The 22,146-nt window shown below is 42.9% G+C and overlaps 1 long non-coding RNA gene across 2 annotated transcripts in view; it reads right to left on the bottom strand.

Moving 5' to 3' along the window:
- Positions 1-1,508: 1,508 nt before the first annotated feature.
- LOC138802686 (uncharacterized) overlaps positions 1,509-22,146 on the bottom strand; it is a 62,312-nt gene continuing 41,674 nt past the window's right edge. For both annotated transcript variants that reach the window (XR_011364800.1, XR_011364799.1), the window contains one exon: positions 1,509-3,337. This is a non-coding gene — a long non-coding RNA (uncharacterized lncRNA). The remainder of the gene's footprint in view (positions 3,338-22,146) is intronic.

Below are 22,146 nucleotides of genomic sequence, written 5' to 3'. Positions count from 1 at the left end.
CCCCTGTGGGGGAAACCTCGAGGGAGCCATGGCTGGAGAGCCGCCCCTCCCCTGGGCTTAGAGGGTAATACCATACTATAAATATAATAAACTGGATGTGAGACAGATGTGGCTGCAGTATCTGTCACCTTATTGATGACCGGCGGATGTATCTCTTCTCCCTCACAGATCCAGGTCCACTTCTCAAGAAGGTGGAGACTTGATGAAAGGGTAGTCTAAAGCAGACCACCCCTTTCCCCTGTTATAACCTTCAAGGGTTAGGGGGCAGTAAAGTAGTCAAGCTCAAGGTCCTCTGGCGCATCCAAGATGGCACTGATCAGGGCGCGGTGCATTGCTTTATGGAACCTTCTTTACAACATAAGCGCTTGTCATCACAGTGCACGGTTGCCATAGTTACTGCAGGCAAACACATCTGAAGCATTAACCCATTAATCGCTGGCAATGCGCTTCACTGCAGGGGTCACTAAACACACTTGTGACCAAGCAAACAGCTTATGGTTAGGCCACACTAAGAACATGGTTCGATGTTGCCCATAGCAACCAATCACAGCTCAGCTTTCGTTTCTTAAATTACTCTGGTAAAATAAAAGCTGAACTGTGGATGGTTGCCATGCGCAACTTAGACAGTCTAACTTGCCCACAGCAACCAATCAGAGCTCAGCTTTAATTTTATAAGATCTTGTTAACATATGAAAGGTGAGCTGTGATTGGTTGCTATGGGTGAATCAGACTGTGTTTTGTCTCTGGCAGATTGATAAAGCAGCTCCATTGCTGTAAAGTTTATGATGATGATGATGAGAGGCAGTAAGTGACCAGGTGAAAGGCATGTGCAGCAGTGTTGGATGATTATATGTCATCCTGGAGCTGCCAGACAGGGAGGCCCACCTCCTGTTTGGGGGCCTGCCAAAGGGTAGGGCCTAACCGAGGGATTCCCCTGTGGGCCAGTCCAAGCCTAGGTATTCTAATCTTAACTAATATAGTTAAACTCATAGGGCTTGTAAAGTTAAAGCGAATGTACCATCTCATAACTGAATTTTTTTTATTTAATTAACTTGTCAGGGCTGGTGTGAGAATCCCAGTGGTGGGGTCCATTTTACAAAATGCCGCGTTTCCCATGCTCGGTGCCGCTATTCTTAATGTGCACCAGCATGCTCTATGCACCACTAAAGGTGGGGCTGGTGCTCCCCCCCAGTGTAATGATTTCTCCTCCCCTTGATAATGCGGCCAGGCTTGATTCTAATACGCCGACAAGTTAGTGAAAAAAAAATCAGTTATGAGATGGTACATTTGCTTTAAAAATGTTTGCTAATACATTCATTTAGCAAACTTGCCTTCTTTTTCTGATATGCTGCCCATTCCCTCCCATTGTTGACAGCTTGTGTCTAAATTGTCTGGCTAGTGTGTATATAACTATAGTATATATATATATATATATATATATATATATATATATATATATATATATATATATATATATATTCTACAGTATATACACACTATGGGGGAGATTTATCAAAAATGGTGTAAAGATTCCACCTTTCATTTTCCAAAGAGTCTGTGAGGAATGAAAAGTGGAATCTGATTGGTTGCTAGGGGCAACTGAGGCAGTTTCAGTTTACACCATTTTTTATAAAGCTCCACCTCATCTCTATACATCTACTATTATAGCTATACAGTATATACATCATCTTCTAGATCTCTGCTTTTACAGCAGAGCAGTTGTTATAAACGGATCACACTTTTATATATGTGTTTTTAAGGGTAGCTTCACACACACCTATCACAGCGGATTTTATGCTGCTGATCCGCAGCAGATTTGATCTAAATAACTGAACACTGTAGAAAATATGCTGCAGATCTGCTGCGGATCCTGTATGTGTGAATGCATCAAGTGTGATAGACAGTTATCTGTGTTAGGCCACACTGATGTGGTGTAATCAATGACATTTAAAATGCTTCAAACAGATCCGTGAAAAACACGGACTTGGATGCAAAACAGATGTAAACATAAATAGTTTTGCACAGATCACGTATTTAGCTAGCGGACTACAGTCACGGACAAGGAAAAAAAATCAACTTCTAAGTGCAGCCTTAGGGTGTGGTCACACTGAGCAAATGGGGCGCATCTCCACTCTCCGCTCAAAGAATTGACATGTCAATTCTGAGAGCGGAGGAGATGGTAGGCGCGTGAGCCATCTCATAGAGATGCGGTCTGACATTGAAGCAGGCTGAATTCTGCCCCATTTGCTCAGTGTGAACTTAGTGTGCATATGGAGGGAGCTGTCAATTACTGAGCAGGACCGCCCACTTGACTACTTAGCCCAGAATAACAAAGGGTTTACATTAATAAATGACAAGTTATCCTGGAACCTTTCCCATAAAACTATACATTAATCTGCTTAGCTCCTCCTGCTGTATAGCACAATGGCTGCAGATTAGACTGACATCAGTGTGACAGGTTCCCTTTTAATTTATCATCTGTCTGATTATTGTTACCTAAGAAGGAATTGGTAAAGAGCAGATGTTAATGTATAGTCATTGTACTTTGTTTGGCATAAACATGTCCTTTCATTGAGGTGTGCTCACTATCTAAGTAAAGAGTCTGAAACACCTCTTCCACCGTGACTCATCCTGGTTGTGCTAACAACTAGAAAATATCATGTCCCTGTAAAGAACCATTGATATTAATCATCCCATTTAAGAGAGGTTACACGTCTGGAAAAAATGAATCACCGTTTGTTCTATCTGATATTCCAATTGAATATCCATCCCAGGAGTGCAAGTACTGACAAAGTCATAGACTGGTCTCCGCAAGGTCTGCTCTGCAAATAAAACCTTATTGAAAGACACCAGACAGGGAATGGATAGCCTGAGTTTATCAACGAATGTGATATTGTTCCTAAGATCCTTTGGATACAGCAAGGTGTCAGAGAGAAGATGAAATGCTGCAGATGAGAGATGATTATTTCCTTATCACTTGCACTAAAATTCATTTTTTAGTGACATGGAAAATGGCAGCAACAGGACTGCAACAAAACAGGGAGACATGGATGATAATAATAAACGTACATCTCATCAAGCTAAGGCTATTCATTATAGTGCATCCAATCTAAAGGAAGCTAAACAAGCACCTGTTATTACTGCCTTCTTTTAATAACCACGTGCGAAGTCCAGGACTGGCTTCAGATGTATGTAGGCACTTGGCCAGCAGAGTGACAGATAGCCTCCTTTCCTCCCTACTCCAGGCTGACAGTCTTCTGAGTTTACATATATACAGTCATTTGCAATGGGTCGCAGTGAGCCACGACATCTGCCTTGGTCTATTTGGAGGTAGACCCTGAAAAACAAGAAGATCACAGGATTTAATAAAAAATTGATTTCGTACCAATGACTATCCCTGGAGTCCCAAAACATCGGCTGCCGAAACAGAAGTGAAAAATAACACTCATTTAGCATTGCATCTATCTTCTGATGTAATACAATATATCCCTGTTTATTGTTTTAGCTCTGTGTTTACTTTTCACTTTAGTAACAATTATAAATACAATGATTACAAAAGGTTATAATAACACGCGCTGGATAATATGCTGCTACTTGTGAAACATGTTTAGCAGTCACATCACTTTTCTACTCCCATTTGTGCATACTCAACGAGCATCTGTTCTATAGAATGAGCAGTCCCAACGTGCCATACTAATACCAGGGCTGGCCATAAGACCTTCACTTCAGATCAATTTTATAAAACATTTGTGGAGTTTTTTTTTTTTTTTGCTGGACAATGTCTTGCTGACCTTTTGCCAATAACCTACACAGCTGCAGTATTTGAAAGAAACTCCTAGGGGGGTTTATCAAGACCGGTGCACTCGTACACCAGTCTCAAATTAGGCCCCCTCCAGCAGGTGTAGATTTGGATCATGATTTACGCCTGCGAGAATGATAAATGAGGCACAGGAGGCCTTGATACCCCCCAAGCCCCATTGGGCGAGCGGGGGACACGGCAGGCGTATGCCAGGTAGAAGAGGCCAATCTGCACCTTCTCCCTGGCATAAGCTCCTGCTGCAAGTTTCATAAATATCCCCCTAGTTTTAAGAATCCAGAAACAACTGACCATGCTGTACTTGATGTACCTAATACATTCTCAGTAGTCATTTATATAAAGGGAAACTCCAGGTTTCAGTTTCTATGGCTCACCTTTACCTTCATGCTTAGCAGCATACCACAGATAGCATGTATTTGGGCATACCCATGTACGTAAAGGAAAATTCCAGTGCCGAATAAATATCAGATTATTCATCTGGAAATAGGAACATTGCTACCTAACCTAAGTATCGGTGTGAAGAGGTTCCAGCTAGTATAGGCAGAAGGTCACATGTGGTTACATGAGGCTTATATAGGTTACAAACTAAATGAAGCAAAGTACATCCAAAGTGATTCACATAGTGTAACAATGTAACATTATAGCCGTCTGCACATATCTGAGCTCTTTAGAAAGCACTCATATGTCCTAACATTCATATAAATGGGACTTGGGCAGAATGCCCTGATCTTTACTGCATTTAGATGAAGAGCAGCTTTGCAGCATTAAGTCATTTGCTTTCTCGTTCCATCAGTAAGTTAGTACAAAGATAGCCAATTACAGTACTGTGGATGGGGGATACGTCTTAATGGTGCCAAAACCCCTTTAACCCTTTCTCATGCTGTCATGGGCATAAACACTGGGAAAAGGTTCTCTTTCCCTACTCCAATATACATGTTGATCATGGTAGTTGGGGTAGGGGGCACAGAAGCAATGCCGATGAGATCAGATGTTAGGGCATCCAGAACATACAATTGTACTTTTCACATGCACAGGCAGCAATGAACATATCGACATACAGAATGACAGTACATCATGTTAAAATAAAAAAAATTGTGAAAAGTAAAAAAAGGACTAAATAAAGATATTATAAAATCCCACACATTTCTACTCATCTTGACCTGTAGAATAAATGTCCAACCCTACATTAATGCTAAAACATTTAATGCCTTTCTCCATAGCAAAGAATGTATATAAATGAAATTCTACCATATAGTAACCTAAAATTATCACTCTTCCTGTAAAAAACGGTGACTCAAATAGCTATGTAGTAAAATAAAAAATGCATGACTGACTGTATGCAAGGAGGCAAATGGTTTGGTTATGAAGGGGTTAAAGGGTTTTTTGGTTGAAATGATTGATGGCCTATCCTCATGATAAGCCATCCATCACTGACCAGTAGGGTGTTAGCAACCCCACCGATCAGATTTTTGTGTGAGCCATGGCGCTAGCACTACACAATAAAGAGGACCAGAAGCTGCGTGCCACTTATTGTGCAGTAACCCAGCACTACTATACACTGAACTACACATCAGCCGGGATGCCAGATGTCGGCACCCTGTCAAACAGCAATTTATGGCCCATTCTTTGGATCGACCATTAGATTTTAGGCTAGAAAACCTCTTCTAGTCAATGGTCCCACTCTGGGATTTTAGCCAGAAAGACGGACGTTTGTCGACAGCGACAGCCACAAATAATGATCATGATCATTATTTGCGGCCGTCATTATTAACAGAGAGCCGCCTTTTGCCGTTTAATAACCGCCCGTTCCCATAGTGGGAAAATAGCCTGAGGCTGCATTCTGCAGTAAAGCGTTACTGTCAAATAACTTTTGACAAGCAATCAGATATATCAGAAGTTAAGGATCGCATCAGGTCTCCCTCCTGAGACTTGCTGCAGCCCTAAAATATGGCCAGGTGATGCGAATGGCAGCATGCTTCACTCTCTGGCTGACAATTAAATCAGACTTAGTCGCTCCTTTATAGTCTATGGAATGAATGATACAGACATTCTTGCTGGCCAGAGAGTGGATTGCACTGCCATGTACTTTATCTGGCTATACCTCAGTATTGCAGTGGGTCTCAGGAGTGACACCCCATGTGACCAATCTGATGACATGCTAAAGGTTTATCTGACCCAAACTCTGTAATGTACCATAAACAAGGTGAGTGCATCCATGGTCAAGCAATTATTTCAGTAGAAATTATGGAGGGGATTTATCAAAAGCGGCGTAATCATACACTGGTATTAAAATAGGCCCCGTCCCCTTTTTCCCGACCAAATTCACTAAGAGGAGCATGCCTCTTAGTCAATCCAGCCATCCGTGCACCCTACCCTGCTTCGAGCAGGTGTAGATTTGAATCAGGATTTAGGCGTGAATCATGATAACCCCCCAACCCACCTGCCCATCGGGTGAACAGGGGATACAGCAGGCGTACGCCAGGGAGAAGAGGCAAATCTGCACCTTCTCCCTATAATACACCCCGGAGGAAGTTTCATAAATGTCCCCCAAGACCTACTATATTTACACCCTCAGAACTTCTATGCCTGTAGGACATGTCTTAGATTGTGTTCATTAAATGGAGATTGTACAACATGCAGAAAAATCCCAGTGTTAGACAACAGGTGCTTCTAGGACAGAAGTCCGATTAGCATATTTTGCTAAGATATTACTTAGGTGATGTTCCAGGCTGATTAATTCAATAAGGGCACATGGAGAAGACGCACATTCATTATGAGAGGACAGAATCGTCTGAACTACTTAATAATCTGCGAGAGGCTGGCAGCGATCAGTGAACCCTGTAATGACAGAAGAAAAACAAGTATTGCTCAACCGCATGCATGCAAACAGCCTGACCATTTTTGTGTTTGGGCAGTGTTTGTTTTTATTGTAACAGAGATGGAAGATGAGATGAAAACAATAATTACAGACAAAGGTGTGGCCCTTTATAGTAAGAAAGACAATAGTACCACATTACAAGGGGGAATTACTTACATCACCTTGTTCCTATTTCAATCCAAGTTCCCCAGGGAAAAATAGATCTGCTGAAGTTCAGTGTGATTTTACAAGCAATCAGCTTGGGACACTATGACAGCTTTAGGTTTTTATTTTTATTTACAATGTGCCAAATTATTACTCAGCACCCTACAGATTAGGTACAACCTGAAACCAGGTGGCTAGTGCAAGATGTGTTCTAACCAACTAGTAATATAATGATTATTATATACCATGATATTTTGTACATGTGTAATATTAATTTTTTTTTAAATGAGGGCGCGGAAGGAGGCCACCCCTTCTCCCCGTCATGCCGATCACGGACCGCACACCAAGGAAGCATAAATCTGCCCCTCTGAGTACAGTAGCAGGGAATATGTGGATATGTACTGTTCAAAACAGATAATACATCGTAAAACTTTGTGGATACAGCTGTGTTAAAGGAGTATTCTGACATCAGATAACATGCTACAAATGCACATAGCATTGCTTACCAGTCTTACCCAGTTCTGTATTTTTTGATTGAACTTCCTGGTTGAGCAGTTGCTCAGTACAACATGTCCCAAGATGCATTGCTTCCTCTCAGCTCTCCATCACAGTCCTTCCACCCTGCCCAGTCCCCTCCCACTGCACTACTGCCAATTCCCCACCCAAAGGGGTTGCAGAACTTTAAACCTCAATTCTGAGTATTGCACTAGTGAGGTCTCATTCAGCACATGGAGACATCACTTAGGGGGCAGGACTAGAGCTTAAAGGGGTTGTCCACCGAAAATGTTTCTTTTTCTTTCAAATCAACTGGTGTCAGAAAGTTATATAGATTTGTAATTTCCTTCCTTTAAAAAATCTCAAGTCTTTCCATAGTTATCAGCTGCTTTATGTCCCGCAGGAAATTTTGTATTCTTTCCAGTCTGACACAGTGCTCTCTGCTGACATCTCTGGCCGAGACAGGAACTGTCCAGAGCAAGAGAGGTTTTCTATGGGGATTCATAGAATACTGAGACAGATTTCCTGTCTTGGCCAGAGATGTCAGCAGAGAGCCCTGTGTCAGACTGAAAATAAAACAACACTTCCTGCAGGATATATAGCAGCTGATAAGTGTGGGAAGACTTGAGATTTTTTAATAGAAGCAAATTATAAATCTATATAACTTTTTGACACCAGTTGATTTAAAAGAAAAAGATTTTAGCTGGACAACCCCTTTTAATACAAAATAAGCAGAGCTATAAAAATAAGACAACAGGGGAAGGGACCATTACAAATCAAAACCATAACCATATAACAAACCCATTAACGTGATCATAAAGGATCATGCTGGATTATATTAGATCTGTTATACCCATCATGGAGCCTACAAAAATTGAAGACAAGACACCTGAGTGAACAGAGCCTAGATAAAATATTTGTTTTTTAGCCTTAATGCCTGCCAGTAAATAAACTGAGGTGAAAAGTGCACAGGTTCCTGTAATATAAAGTTGCTGGAAAATTGTGCAATAGTTCACCTTTTACAGCGTCAGATAATTGATACCTTCATGAACATTTAGGTAAAAGGGGATGTTATTGTTTTGGAAGCTGTTATTTTGTATAAAATAAAGATTCAGTCTGTACAGGTCTTGGGATGTGTTTCTGCGAAGGATGCTTCATTCTACCTTAAAGTACATTTCACCCAAATAAAACCTTTTAGCGTGTCACAGAGACGTGTAAAAAGTTCTTATTGGTCGGGGTGTGACTGCTCAGAAGAGTACATGAGGAAAAATATGCCAAACTCCCCACTTTGTGTCTATGGAAATGAAACAGTCCCATGGACTTGCAATATGTCGTCTCGGTCACGTGACACAAAGCCGGGAGAGAAAACACTCTGGGGGAGATTTATCAAACATGGTGTAAAGTGAACCTGGCTCAGTTGCCCCTAGCAACCAATCAGATTCCACCTTTCATTTCTCACAGACTCTTTGGAAAATGAAAGGTGGAATCTGATTGGTTGCTAGGAGCAACTGAGCCAGTTTCACTTTACACCATCCTTATCGGTCACAGTCTGAACACTGAAGACCCCAACCTATAAGAACTTTTGGTATTTTTCTTTTTTTTTTTTTTTTTTATCACAGTGGCCATTAAGCTATTCACTGTTATTTCTGTCCCTTCCAGCAGTAACTTCTCATACTTGAGAATGTTAATGGGGTAGTCTCTTCTCAACAATGTAGTTACACTTGTAGGGCTCATCATGATTAAGATTTTTGCAAATACATTAATTTACCAAACTTGCCTCCTTCTCCTGATATGCTGCCCTTTCCCTCCCATTGTTTGAAAGCTTGTTGTCTACTTTACCAACCACCACGTTCAATGCAAGCGCTGTCCGTTGGTCCATTAGCCTGCTGATGCCCTTGTTTTCGGATCTTCCTCCCAAGAGGAGGGGGGGGGGGGGGGGGTTGCAGTGGGAGTGTATAACGCCAGACAATCAGATCTGCCTAATCTAAGTCAGGGGCCAACCCCAGCATGGATGCGTATTCAGCAGTGTCATGAGACCAAGCCAACCAAGTGCTATTGAAGCGCGCATTGGAGTGGTGGAAGGTGGTCAGATCCTCCATTCTCATCAGTTCATTTACCTTGGTGATCCACATGGAAAATAGGCGGAGGGTCCGTCCATTTCCAGTAGAGCTAAATGTAGGCCATAACAAGAAAACGCAAGAGCAAGCGCCTCTATTTCTTGGCTTAAGATCTCACTGTGATGGAGCAGGAACAGAGCCGGCGTCAAGGGCACCGTGAGCCCCGTGACTGAGGATGTCACCTTCTTCGCCATCTACCAAAAGGAGGCCAGTGAAGGGCAGGACCAAATGATGTGTAGGAATGTGCCTTCTTAGGCCCCACATCGCCAACATGTTGGGTCTGCAACCGGCCAAATGGCGTGTAGTTTGACCCGGTATCATCAGGGCAGAAGTTTGTAGCCAGCCTCCTGAAAACGAGAACTCAGAGAGCCCTTATGTTTCAGTTCCAGAATGTTAGTCTGCTAGTTTGAGGTCAAGGCCAGGCTCAGGTTGGCCTCTCACTTGAGAAGAAAAAGAGGCGGGTCAGGCTCGGGAGGAGACATCAAGTCAGAGTATATTAGTTAGGAGTGTTATAGTTGACCCCCTCCTGCACAGAGGCACTCGAAGTAAGGGCCCTATTCCACAGTAACGATAATCGGCCGAATCGGCCCCATTCGGCCGATTATTGCTCTGTGAAATAGAGAGAACGATCAGCCGATGATCGTGTCATCGGCTGATCGTTCATTTGGGGCCAGACCTAAAATCATCGTTCCCCCACCGCGCATCGCTACGGTTGAATAGCGGTGCACGGCGGACGACCGACGATTTGAGAAGCAGCGGCAGCAGCATACATTACCTGTCAGGTCTTCTGCCCCGCTCCGCTTCTTCCCCGGGTCCCGCACGCTCTGGCTTCAGAATGGCCTGTCAGCTGACAGAGCGCTCAGCCAATCATAGGCCGGGACCCCCGCGGCCTGTGATTGGCTGAGTGGCCTGTCAGCTGACAGGCCATTCTGAAGCTAGAGCGCGCCGGACCCGGGGAGGAGGACGGAGCGGAGCAGAAGACGTGACAGGTAATGTATGCTGCAAAGACTGCAAGGACATCGGTAATGATGTCCCTGCAGCCCTCGCTCAACGATCATCGGGCCGTGGAATAGGCCCAGTAAACGACCGGCAATCTAGCAGATCGGCGCTCGTTTACATCGTTAATCTGGCTCTACTCGGCCCGTGAAATAGGACCCTAAGTCTTAGAGGACAGGAACTAGGAAGGGTCTGGCAAAGTGCGTCAAAAATGGGGCAACTGAGTAAATCTCCAGGTACTTAGAGGAGCTGGGTCTGTCAGAGACTCCAAGTCAGAAGCCGATTTCCAAGTGGAGATGCCATTGAAGTACAATGTCCGAAATGCCTCCGTCCTAAACCATCCACGAAAGACCAGATCTGTGAGTCCAGGCAGGAAATCCGGCCAAGGGGTGGGACCAGAGGGCCTGGTCTAGGTGTTTGGGTAGCAAGGGCAGTGTGTGGTGTGTGTGTGTGTGTGTGTGTGTGTGAGGGGGGGAGAAGGGTCACAGGAGGGTATAGATTTGTTTTAATAACAATAGCCTGATTTTATAGCTATAATGTAGATGTATAGCGATATAGTGTTAATATACTGTAAAATATATATAAATATGTATACTACACTCACCCGCCACTTTATTAGGTACACCATGCTAGTAACGGGTTGGACCCCCTTTTGCCTTCAGAACTGCCTCAATTCTTCGTGGCATAGATTCAACAAGGCGCTGGAAGCATTCCTTAAGAGATTTTGGTCCATATTGACATGATGGCAGCACACAGTTGCCGCAGATTTGTCGGCTGCACGTCCATGATGCGAATCTCCCGTTCCACCACATCCCAAAGATGCTCTATTGGATTGAGATCTGGTGACTGTGGAGGCCATTTGAGTACAGTGAACTCATTGTCATGTTCAAGCAGAAATCGAGACTCATCAGACCAGGCAATGTTTGTCCAATCTTCTACTGTCCAATTTCAATGAGCTTGTGCAAATTGTAGCCTCAGTTTCCTGTTCTTAGCTGAAAGGAGTGGCACCCGGTGTGGTCTTCTGCTGCTGTAGCCCATCTGCCTCAAAGTTCGACGTACTGTGCGTTCCGAGATGCTCTTCTGCCACCTTGGTTGTAACGGTTGGCTATTTGAGTCACTGTTGCCTTTCTATCAGCTCGAACCAGTCTGCCCATTCTCCTCTGACCTCTGGCATCAACAAGGCATTTCCGCACACAGAACTGCCGCTCACTGGATGTTTTTTCTTTTTCGGACCATTCTCTGTGAACCCTAGAGATGTTTGTGCGTGAAAATCCCAGTAGATCAGCAGTTTCTGAAATACTCAGACCAGCCCTTCTGGCACCAACAACCATGCCACGTTCAAAGGCACTCAAATCACCTTTCTTCCCCATACTGATGCTCGGTTTGAACTGCAGGAGATTGTCTTGACCATGTCTACATGCCTAAATGCACCGAGTTGCCGCCATGTGATTGGCTGATTAGAAAATAAGTGGTAACGTGCAGTTGGACAGGTGCACCTAAGAAAGTGGCCGGTGAGTGTATATCTACATATACCAGCCAGACCACTGTTTGAATGGTGGTCGGTAACCTAAATTTGCTAAATTAATGTGTCTGCAAACATATTTAAAGTGTACCTATCATTTCAACAAACTTCTGACATGTGATAGCGACATGTCAGAAGTGTGTATCGGTGGGGTCCGGGTGCTGAGACCCCTGCCATTCATTAGAACAAAGAAGCAGACCTGCTCAGCGGTACACACTGTCTGTTGATCGCCACTATAGCCTACCAGAAGTCCCATAGGCTTCCATAATAACATAGACCGCTTGTATGAGCAGTTTGGAGCGGAGATACTGTAAATGGGCAGAGCACACGCTGCTGAGCACCTCTGCCCTTTCGTCTCTAATGATTGGCAGGGATCTCAGCACCCTGACCCAACTGATACAAACCTCTGACATGTTGCCAGCACATATCAGAACTTAGTTTAACCTCTTCCTGCATGTACATAACTGTACGTCCTTATGCAGGTGGGGGAGTTAAGAGGGGGACTGCGCGGCGACCCCGCTCTGAACCGCCGCAATCCCAGGTGCTATATGCAGCCCGGGACTGCAGCAATTAGCGGCACTGCGATCAGACAGCTGCATTTAAAATTCTCCTTTGCCACTTCCCTGGTGTCTAGTGGCGGGGGATCCCCGCATCTGGTCCCGTAATGGCGCTGATACCGGCTTGGCACTCTATTGCTTTCGGCTGCAGCAGCCGAAAGCAATAGAGTGCCTATCTCATGGATCTATGTAGTATATCTATATTGCATAGATCTCTAAGAGAGATCAGAACAGTCATACTAGAAGTCCCCCAGGGGAATCAACCCCCCTTTCCCCATTTTATAAATAGAAATAAATAAACAAACATATTTGGTATCGTTGCGCGTAATCGCCCGAACTATTAAATTATCACATACTCGATCTTGCGCGGTAAATGGCGTAAGCCCCAAAAAATCCAAAGTGCAAAATTTTTGGTCGCATCAAATCCAGAAAAATTTTAATAAAAAGCAATCAAAAAGTCGCATATGCGCAATCAAGGTACCAATAGAAAGTACAGATCATGGCGCAAAAAAAATTACACCTCACACAGCCCCATAGACCAAAGGATAAAAGCGCTATCAGGCTATATTCACACTGCGTATAATTACGTCCGTAGTGCGAACCGCGAATATACGCACTTAGTTTTGAGGTTGATGCGTTCACTTGAAAGTGTACGATATACGCCCGCACTGTGCACACTACGAATGAGCTTACGGCCGGATCGTATACGGTGCCGTGAAAAATGAATAAGACCATTGTTTGAGGACGGAAATGTTGAAACTCACGGCCGTGGATTTACATGCGGTCCCGTACGAAGTACTTATTTCAGCCAAATTGAACTTGATTTTTCGATCCAAAAGGTTCTGTGTGGTTTACGGGGCTGGGCGAAGATTTCCAAGTAAATGACCTGCCTCAGATCGCTTCGAAACAAGCTAGGGAAGCATAACTGTACTACGGGCGTATGTTCGCGGTTCGTACGCATCCGGCCACATGTCTATTTTCCCCACGCCCGTAGTTTCAGCCGCACATGTACAACGGTGTACGATCTACGGACGGAATCATACGCAGTGTGAACATAGCCTCAGCATGGGAATACAGCAATTTAAAGGAACATTCATTTTTTAAAAAAGGTTTTAATTTTTTAAAAGCCATCAAATATAATAAAAGTTATGCCGGTTACATATCGTTGTAATCGTAACATCTTGTGGAACACGCATAACAAGTCATTTTTACCCTAGAGCAAACGGCGTAAATACAAATACTCCCCAAATAATTTTTTTTTTTTTCAATTTCATCACACATTTACATTTTTTTTTTTTTGCAGAGTACTTTATGCAAAATTAAGCCTGCCATTGCAAATTAGTGGCGCAAAAAATAAGGGCTCATGTGGATCTGTAGGTGAAAAAATTTAAGCGCTATGGCCTTTTAAACACGAGGAGAAAAAAACGAAAGCACAAAAAAAAATTAGTCCGGTCCTGAAGGGGTTAAATAATAGTTACACTTTAGCTTGACGAGCCCTACAATAATAACTATATTAGTTGAGATGAGAATACCTATTAAATATATCAAAGCTTTAATCCCACATCCATAAAGTCTCTCGATATCTTCCTGGTGGACCAATGCACAATGTTTTTCTGGTCAGCTTAGGGCTCTACATGTTTATTATTATTTTTATTATTATCATTATTATGGTTGTTTTGCAGCAATGGTTCAGTATGGTCGACTCTACTTGTGCATGCTCTACATATAAATGAGGAATGAAATATCTTCACTGCTGCATACTGTATTTCGGCAGAAGTGCAGCTAGAAGTGATAATGATAAACAGTGACTCATAAAGCCAGATTAGGGGCTTAAGTTTGTAAGTAACATTCAGAACAGAGAAAAACTGATAACCGAAACTTCCTGACTTTTATCAGCTATGTGCGGCTTGCAAAACATGTGTAAGACTTATTTCTAAAAAAAAAAAAAAAAAAAAAAAAACCAAGCTAAAACCGGGTGCTCTAGATGGACCCTGCTTCTTTGTAGATAAACAGCAATATCCCCATAAGGAAAGGTGATAAGACTGAAGTATTGCTGAATATTGCCTACAAGCGGATATGGCTTCTGAGTGGTAAAAGTGATAAATTGTGTCAAACATGCATTGTGCGCTGTGTATTGTTCTTACTCACTGAACATATTCTTTATACTGTCACACTTAAGCATTTTCCTGTTCTTTCAGAATCCTAAATGTAAGTGGGTTTAAGTGGAATTACTTTGTAACAACAACAAAAAAAAAAATGTATTCTATTGTCTCCTATTTTCCAATTCTGTAAATGCAGCAGTAACATAAACTATGAACATTTTTCTCTGGGTTCTGTGGCTATTTCTTAAAGGGGTAGTTCACCGAAAATATAAATTTTCATTTAGATCAACTGCTGCTAGAAAGTGCCAGATATTTGTAATTTACTTCTATTAAAAAGTGTCAAGTCTTCCTGTACTTATCAGCTGCTGGATGGCCAGCAAGAAGTGGTGTATTCTTTCCAGTCTGACATCTCCGTCTGTGTCGGGAACTGCCCAGAGCAGTAGCAAATCCCAAAAGAATACCTCTCCTGCTCTACAGACTGAAAAGAATACACCAATTCCTGCAGGACATTCAGCAGCTGATAAGTATTGGAAAACGTAATAATTTTTTTAAAAAATACAATTAAATTACACATACCTGGCCCTTTCTAGCACCAGTTGATTTGAAAGAATATTTTTTGTAAACTACCCCTTTGCGTCCCATGACGTTTAGAGAGGGGTCCCGCCAGGACCTTGCTCTGAACGGCGCTGCTCCCGGCTGCTATCTGCAGCCAGGGAGCTTTTCAATTAGCTGACGCGGGTCCCGTTGCCACGTCTGCTAATTAAGCATTTAAATGCAGCTGTCAAACCTGATAGCTGCATTTAAATGCTGTGCTCCCAGTGTCCCTGGTGTCTAGTGGGACGGATATACCCCCCTGTGATGCGATCGCGGGGGTGAGATCCGTTCTTTGGGCCGGGCCTCAGCGTTGCACTGGCGATGATCCCAACTCAGCAATACATTGCTCCATTCTGCAGCAGCCTGAAGCAATAGATCACTGATCTCATTGATCAGTGCTGTGTATATACACAGCATTCATCTCTATGAGAGATCAATGCTGTCTTTATAAAAGTCCCCCAGGGAGACTTCTAGTTAAAGTAAAAAATAAAGTAAAAATTTTTTTTAAATAAAAGTCCAAATCACCCCCCCCCTTTTCCCATTTTATAAATAAATAAATTAACAAATAAACAAACATATTTGGTATCGTTGCATGCGTAATTGCTCGAACTATAAAATCATCACATTTCTGATCTTGCACGGTAAACGGCGTAAGCACAGAAAATTCCAAAATGCAAAATTGCGCAATTTTGGTCGCATCAAATCCAGAAAAAATGTAATAAAAAGTGATTAAAAAGTCGCATATGCGCAATCAAGGTACCGAAAGAAAGTAAAGATCATGGTCCAAAAAAAATGACACCTCACACAGCCCCATAGACTAAAAAATAAAAGCGTTATAAGGATGGGAATAGAACAATTTAAAAAAAAATGTAAAAGCCGACAAATACAATAAAAGTCATACAAGGCTCCCACACTCTTCCCAGACATGGGGGAGGGGAATTGCGCTTAGGTGATGGTGGTAGTACCGTGGACACTCAGTGGCTGGTAGTGTTTGGGGTACCTTTCCAACACAGGAGCCAGAAACAGCTATCTTTGCAAGCTAAGTTCTTTTATATTGCTATTGTGAGTGAGTTCTGGAGCGTGCAAGTTTTTCATCTGAAGTGTGTTTTTGTCTCAAGTATGGGACTTTAACCCCTTCAAGACTAAGCCTATTTGGGCCTTAATGACCAGGCTCATTTTTCAAAATCTGACCTGTCTCACTTTATGCGCTTATAGCTCAGTGATGCTTTAACGTATGCTAGCGATTCTGAGACGGGTTGGACTGAGATGTGATGATTCTATGCATTCGGTGGAGGTGAATGCATCTAGATAACAGAAAAACTGTGCAAAATCCATAATAACTTTACATTGGAAATATGGAAAGCTACGGGTAGAAATTTTCCAATAATATATTTATTTACATTAAATTATCCCATTTTCACAAGCAACAATGGAAAAAACAGACCCCAAAATCTGTAACGCAGGTTTTCCTGAGTAGAACGGTACCCCATATTCGGATATAAACAACTGTATGTGCACACAGCAGGCCTCAGAAGGAAGGCCTGACAGAAGGAAAGGAGCGCCCATTAGCATTTTTACTTCAGATTTTACTGAAGAAGTTTCTGAGCGCCAGGTGCGTTTGCAGTGCCTCTGTAGTGTCAGCAGAATAGACCCCCCCCCCAAAAGTCATCCCATTTTGGAAAGTGCACCCCTCAAAGAATACATCTTGGTGTGTGATGAGCATTTTGACCCCACAGGTATTAGAGGAAAGTATTCAAAATTAGACAGTAACAATGAAAAAATTTAATTTTTCCAATAATATGTTTGTTTAGTTTGACATTTCTCAATTTCACTAGGAACAGAGGAGAAGATGCACCCCAACATTTGTAACGCAGGTTCTCCTGGGGAAGCCCTTTGACGTCACAGTTCCATCGGGACTGTGCGATCTCACCGCACAGCCCCGATGGAGGAGGAAAGGAGGATTCTCCATTCCTCTAGCACTATAGGTGCTGCGATCGCACAGATCGCAGCACCTATAGGGTTAACTGTCGAGATCAGGGCGTGCCGGCACGTCCATCTGCAGGAACGGGCTGCAGATTTGGACGTGCCGGTACGTCCTTTTGCGGCAAGGGGTTAATATTCTGGGACTTTAGATTCGGGGAGTTTTAGAGGAAAACAAATTGTTTATTTGTTTGCTTTGAACAAATTGTTTGTTTGCTTATTTTATTTTTTTTATTTTATTTATATTTTATATTCCCATGAAAATGAGCTCCATATTTGACAATGCGGTTTAATGTACATCTTGTGCGATGTATGCAATCCTTGATTAACCGATCGAGGTTGCATACCATTGTGGGAGATGTATGCATGTTGCTGGTTTGGAGGTTAGAGGTCCTTAAAAACGATTTCAGGGACTAATGGTGCGTTTACACAGGCAGATTTATCTAACAGATAACAGCCAAAGCCAGGAACAGACCATAAACAGGGAATGGGTCATAAAGGAAAGACTGAGATTTCTGCTTTTTTTTTTTTAAATCCATCCCTGGTTTTGGCTTCTAAAATCTGTCAGATAAATCTGCCTGTGTAAACACACCATTAGACAGGAAGCTTAAAACTAGGACCTCCAAGGTGATATTCACCGAAATATTACCTGTACCACGAGACACTCCTGAGAGACAGCGGGAGGTAAATAAGTGGCTCAAGAGCTGGTGTAGGATAGAGGGGTTTGGGTTCACGGAGAACTGGGCCGACTTCTCGGTCGGTTACAGCCTCTACGGTAGGGACGGGCTGCATCTCAATGGGGAGGGTGCAGCCGTGTTGGGAGAGAAGATGGCCAAGAGGTTGGAGGAGTGTTTAAACTAGGGACCGGGGGGAGGGCAACTACAATACAGTAAGTGAAGCCAGAGTAGATGGAGAGCTGGGCCTAGATTATGGAACTGGGGGTGGAGTGGCAGGAGGGGATAGAACAGTCACTAGTGACAAGAGGAAAGGGAATATGGACAAACATATTAACTGTATGTATACTAATGCTCGAAGCCTCACTAATAAAGCTGAGGAATTAGAACTCCTAATGGTGGAAGAGAAGTATGATATAGTGGGGATAAGCGAGACATGGCTGGATGAGAGTTATGACTGGGCTGTTAATATCCAGGGTTAAAGTCTATTCAGAAATTACCGTAAAAATAAGAAAGGGGGAGGGGTCTGTCTATATGTTAAATCATGCCTTAAGCCCATTCTGCGGGAGGATATAAGTGATGATAATGTGGAGTCTCTTTGGGTAGAAATAAGGAAAGGGACAAGGAATAATAAAATTCTTATAGGAGTGAGTTATAAACCTCCAAGTATAGTGGAAGAATCTGAATATCTTTTTATAAGACAAATAGACACGGCAGCGAAGCAGGGTGACGTCATTATTATGGGGGACTTTAACTACCCAAATATAAACTGGAAAACAAAAACCTGCAGCTCCAGCAAGGGAAGCGGGTTTTTGGAAATAGTAAAAGATAATTACCTTTCCCAACTAGTACAGGAACCAACAAGATGGGGGGCACTCATGGACCTGATTTTAACCAATAGGCCTGACAGAATATCAAAAATAGAGGTGGGGGGTCACCTAGGTAATAGTAAGTTTTCAATTATCCTTCAATAAAATGATTAGTAGAGGGGCAACAAAAACATTAAATTTCAGGAAGGCTAATTTCCAAAAACTAAGAAAGGACCTTGGGGACATAGATCGGGACTAGGGATGGTCCAAACCGAGTTCGGTTCGGGTTCGTACGAGCCTGAACCCTCGGTAATGATTCCTGCTGTCTGCCCGCTCCGTGGAGCAGGTGGATCCAGCGGGAGGACCGCCTGGAAAACTGGGATACAGCCATAGCCATAGGCTGTATCCCAGTTTTCCAGGCGTTAGTCCCGCTTGATCCGCCCGCTCCTTGGAGCGGGCAGACAGCGGAAATCTGCTGCCGAGCGTTCGGCAGGTTCGGACCATCCCTAATCGGGACAGTGCCTTCAGAAATAAAAGTACACAAGAGAAATGGGACATATTTAAGAGCATCCTGGGTAAATCGTGTGAACGACACATACCGTATGGGAATAAAAGTAGTAGAAATAGGAGAAATCCAATGTGGTTAACTTCAGCTGTAAGGGGTGCAATAAATGATAAGAAACAAGCATTCAGACTACTAAAACAAGAAATTAGTGGGGCAGCATTGAGCAACTATAGACATAAAAATTGAATGTGTAAAAAAACAAATAAAAGAAGCAAAAACTGCAACAGAAAGAAGGATAGCCACAAAAAGTAAAACAAATCCCAAAATATTCTTCACCTATATAAATAACAAAAGACTTAAAACCGAAAATGTTGGTCCCCTTAAAAATAATCTGGGTGTAATGGTGGAGGGGGAAGCGGAAAAGGCCAATCTAGTAAATAAGTGAATAAAATAAAAAGGAATTAAGGTACCCACGGTCAGCGCTGTCCACAGAGAAGTGGCCGAAAGATTTAGAGGTCAGTATCTACTACAGCCATGTGTAATGCTTCCCTGCTGATGTTGTGAGTGTCAGAACGCTACTTCCACGAGGCACTGACAGGGAAGTGCCTCGTCCCTGTCAGTGCCTCGTGGAAGTAGCGTTCTGACACTCACATCAGCAGGGAAGCACTACACATGGCTGTAGTAGATACTGACCTCTAAATCTTTCGGCCACTTCTCTATGTGGACAGCGCTGACCGTGAGTACCTTAATTCCTTTTTATTTTATTCACTTACTCTCTCCATGGGCCCCTTTATTTTGGGAGTATCCTGTGTTTTCGGTACAGTCAGCTTAGCAGTCCCGAGAGGTAGTAGGCCCCCTTATACAGTGGACTGTCACCAAACAAGACCCTGGATTCGGATTTGTCTTTTAAATCTTTATTTATTTATCAAATTTCTCACAAACAACAACAAAAAACAAACAAGTACATAGCAAATACACCATGATCGCAAGTTGCTGTACTGTTATGCTCACAACACATACACAAACAAACCCTTCCCCCATCCCTCCTCCCCCCAAATCACACACGAAAAAAAAAAAAAAAAAAAAAAAAAGACAACCTCTTACTCAATCTATGAATGAACGCATGAATTGCGAATCCAACATCTGACCCCAAGGACCCCAGACACTCTGAAAGCCCCTATGGGCTCTTTCCCCTTCTGCAACCAATTCCTCCATCCTTCGTGTTATATTAACCTCATGGATCCACTCCACAACTGAAGGAGGGTCCTGACTCTTCCACTTCCTTGGTATTATTGTTCGAGCCGCCATCAACAAATACCGAATTAGCTTCCTCCCCACAAGGCCCCTATACTCAGGTATAATAGACAATAGAGCCAGTTTAGGGGATTTTTCTATTGGAGAACCCAAAATCTTCTCACAGACCTCAAATATCCTCCCCCAATAGGGCTGGATGAGAGGACATTCCCACCAAATATGAAGTATTGTCCCTTCACTCATTCCACATCTCAAACACTCCTTGGGCACTTCTGGGTAGATTTTATGTAACTTAGCGGGGCATCTGTACCATCTGGAGATTAACTTATAATTCTTCTCCTGAGCAGTACAGGAAATGGTCATCTTGTGTGTAGATCTAAAGGCTTTAAACCACTCTTCCTGCGTAATATTGACCCCCATCTCCTTTTCCCATGAACCAGTATATGGGGGAAGACCTCGTGAGACCGTATACAACAAAACTGAATACAAAAATGACAGTGTCCGTGTAGGACTTTCCATTTGCAAAAACCTCTTTTCAAGTGCTGTAGGTGCTGCTATAAGTGTAAACTTATTATGTGAAGTGTTAACAAATGATGATAAATGATAATATTCCATCCAAGTTATAGAGACCCCTGGTGACTGTGCTCTCATTCCTTCTAGGGCCAACAATGGTTTCCCCCCTAAGATGTGATATAATCTAATATCTATTTCCTTATGCCAACCCATAAATCTACCTCCCGTCATCCCTGGCCTAAAGGATGGATTGTGAAAAAGTGGAGTCAGGGGCCCAACTTCCGTTATAAGCCCCTTCCTTTTAATAATACTATCCCATAAACTCAAAACCTTATCTTAGAAAAGTGAAACCTTACAATCTTTTGGTCTATCAGACCGTGATAACCAAGGGAATTTATATAATTAAGGGTGTATTAACAGTGATTCAATCCCCACCCACTGTTTAGTTTCCTTGTGAAAGTGCCAGTCAAATACCCACTGTAATACTGCCGCCGAATGATACAGTTTTGGATCGGGGAGCCCCACTCCCCCTTTTTCTTTTGGTCGTGCCAAGGTTCTAAAGCTTATTCTACATCCGCTTCCCCCCCAAATAAAAAATGTAAACATAATCTTAAGTTTTTTGAAAAAGGCTGCTGGGATATCTATAGGCAGGGCCTGGAACAGATACAATAGACGGGGCAATATATCCATTTTGAGGACGTTAATTTTGCCAAACCATGAGAGTGGTTTCCCTGCATACCTCCTCAAGTCTGATTCTATTCTTTCCAACAGAGGCTGATAATTCAACCCATATAGGGAAGAAAAATCCTTGGACAATTGAATCCCCAAATATTCTATTGTGTTCTTCTTCCATTTAAACGGGAACACCCGGGCCAGATCTCCGCCTCACCTCTTGGAAGCGAGACGTCCAATGCCTCGGTTTTATCCAAATTAACTTTAAAATTTGACATATTTCCAAACCTGGCAAATTCTTTTAGTACACAGGGAATTGAGATTCGAGGTTGCGAGATGTATAGCAGCAGATCATCTGCATACAATGCGGTTTTGACCTGCTCTGTGCCCAAAATTAGACCGTGCACACCAGAGCCACCCCTGAGGGCAACCGCTAGATGTTCCATAGAAATAGCATACAATAGTGGGGACAAGGGACATCCCTGTCTCGTCCCGTTTCGAATTGGAAACGGGCGAG

The sequence above is a fragment of the Dendropsophus ebraccatus genome, chromosome 10, assembly GCF_027789765.1.
Source record: "Dendropsophus ebraccatus isolate aDenEbr1 chromosome 10, aDenEbr1.pat, whole genome shotgun sequence".
In the NCBI taxonomy this organism is placed as follows: domain Eukaryota; kingdom Metazoa; phylum Chordata; class Amphibia; order Anura; family Hylidae; genus Dendropsophus; species Dendropsophus ebraccatus.
Note: the sequence above shows the minus strand (reverse complement) of the source record. Positions and strands in the feature narration are given on the sequence as shown.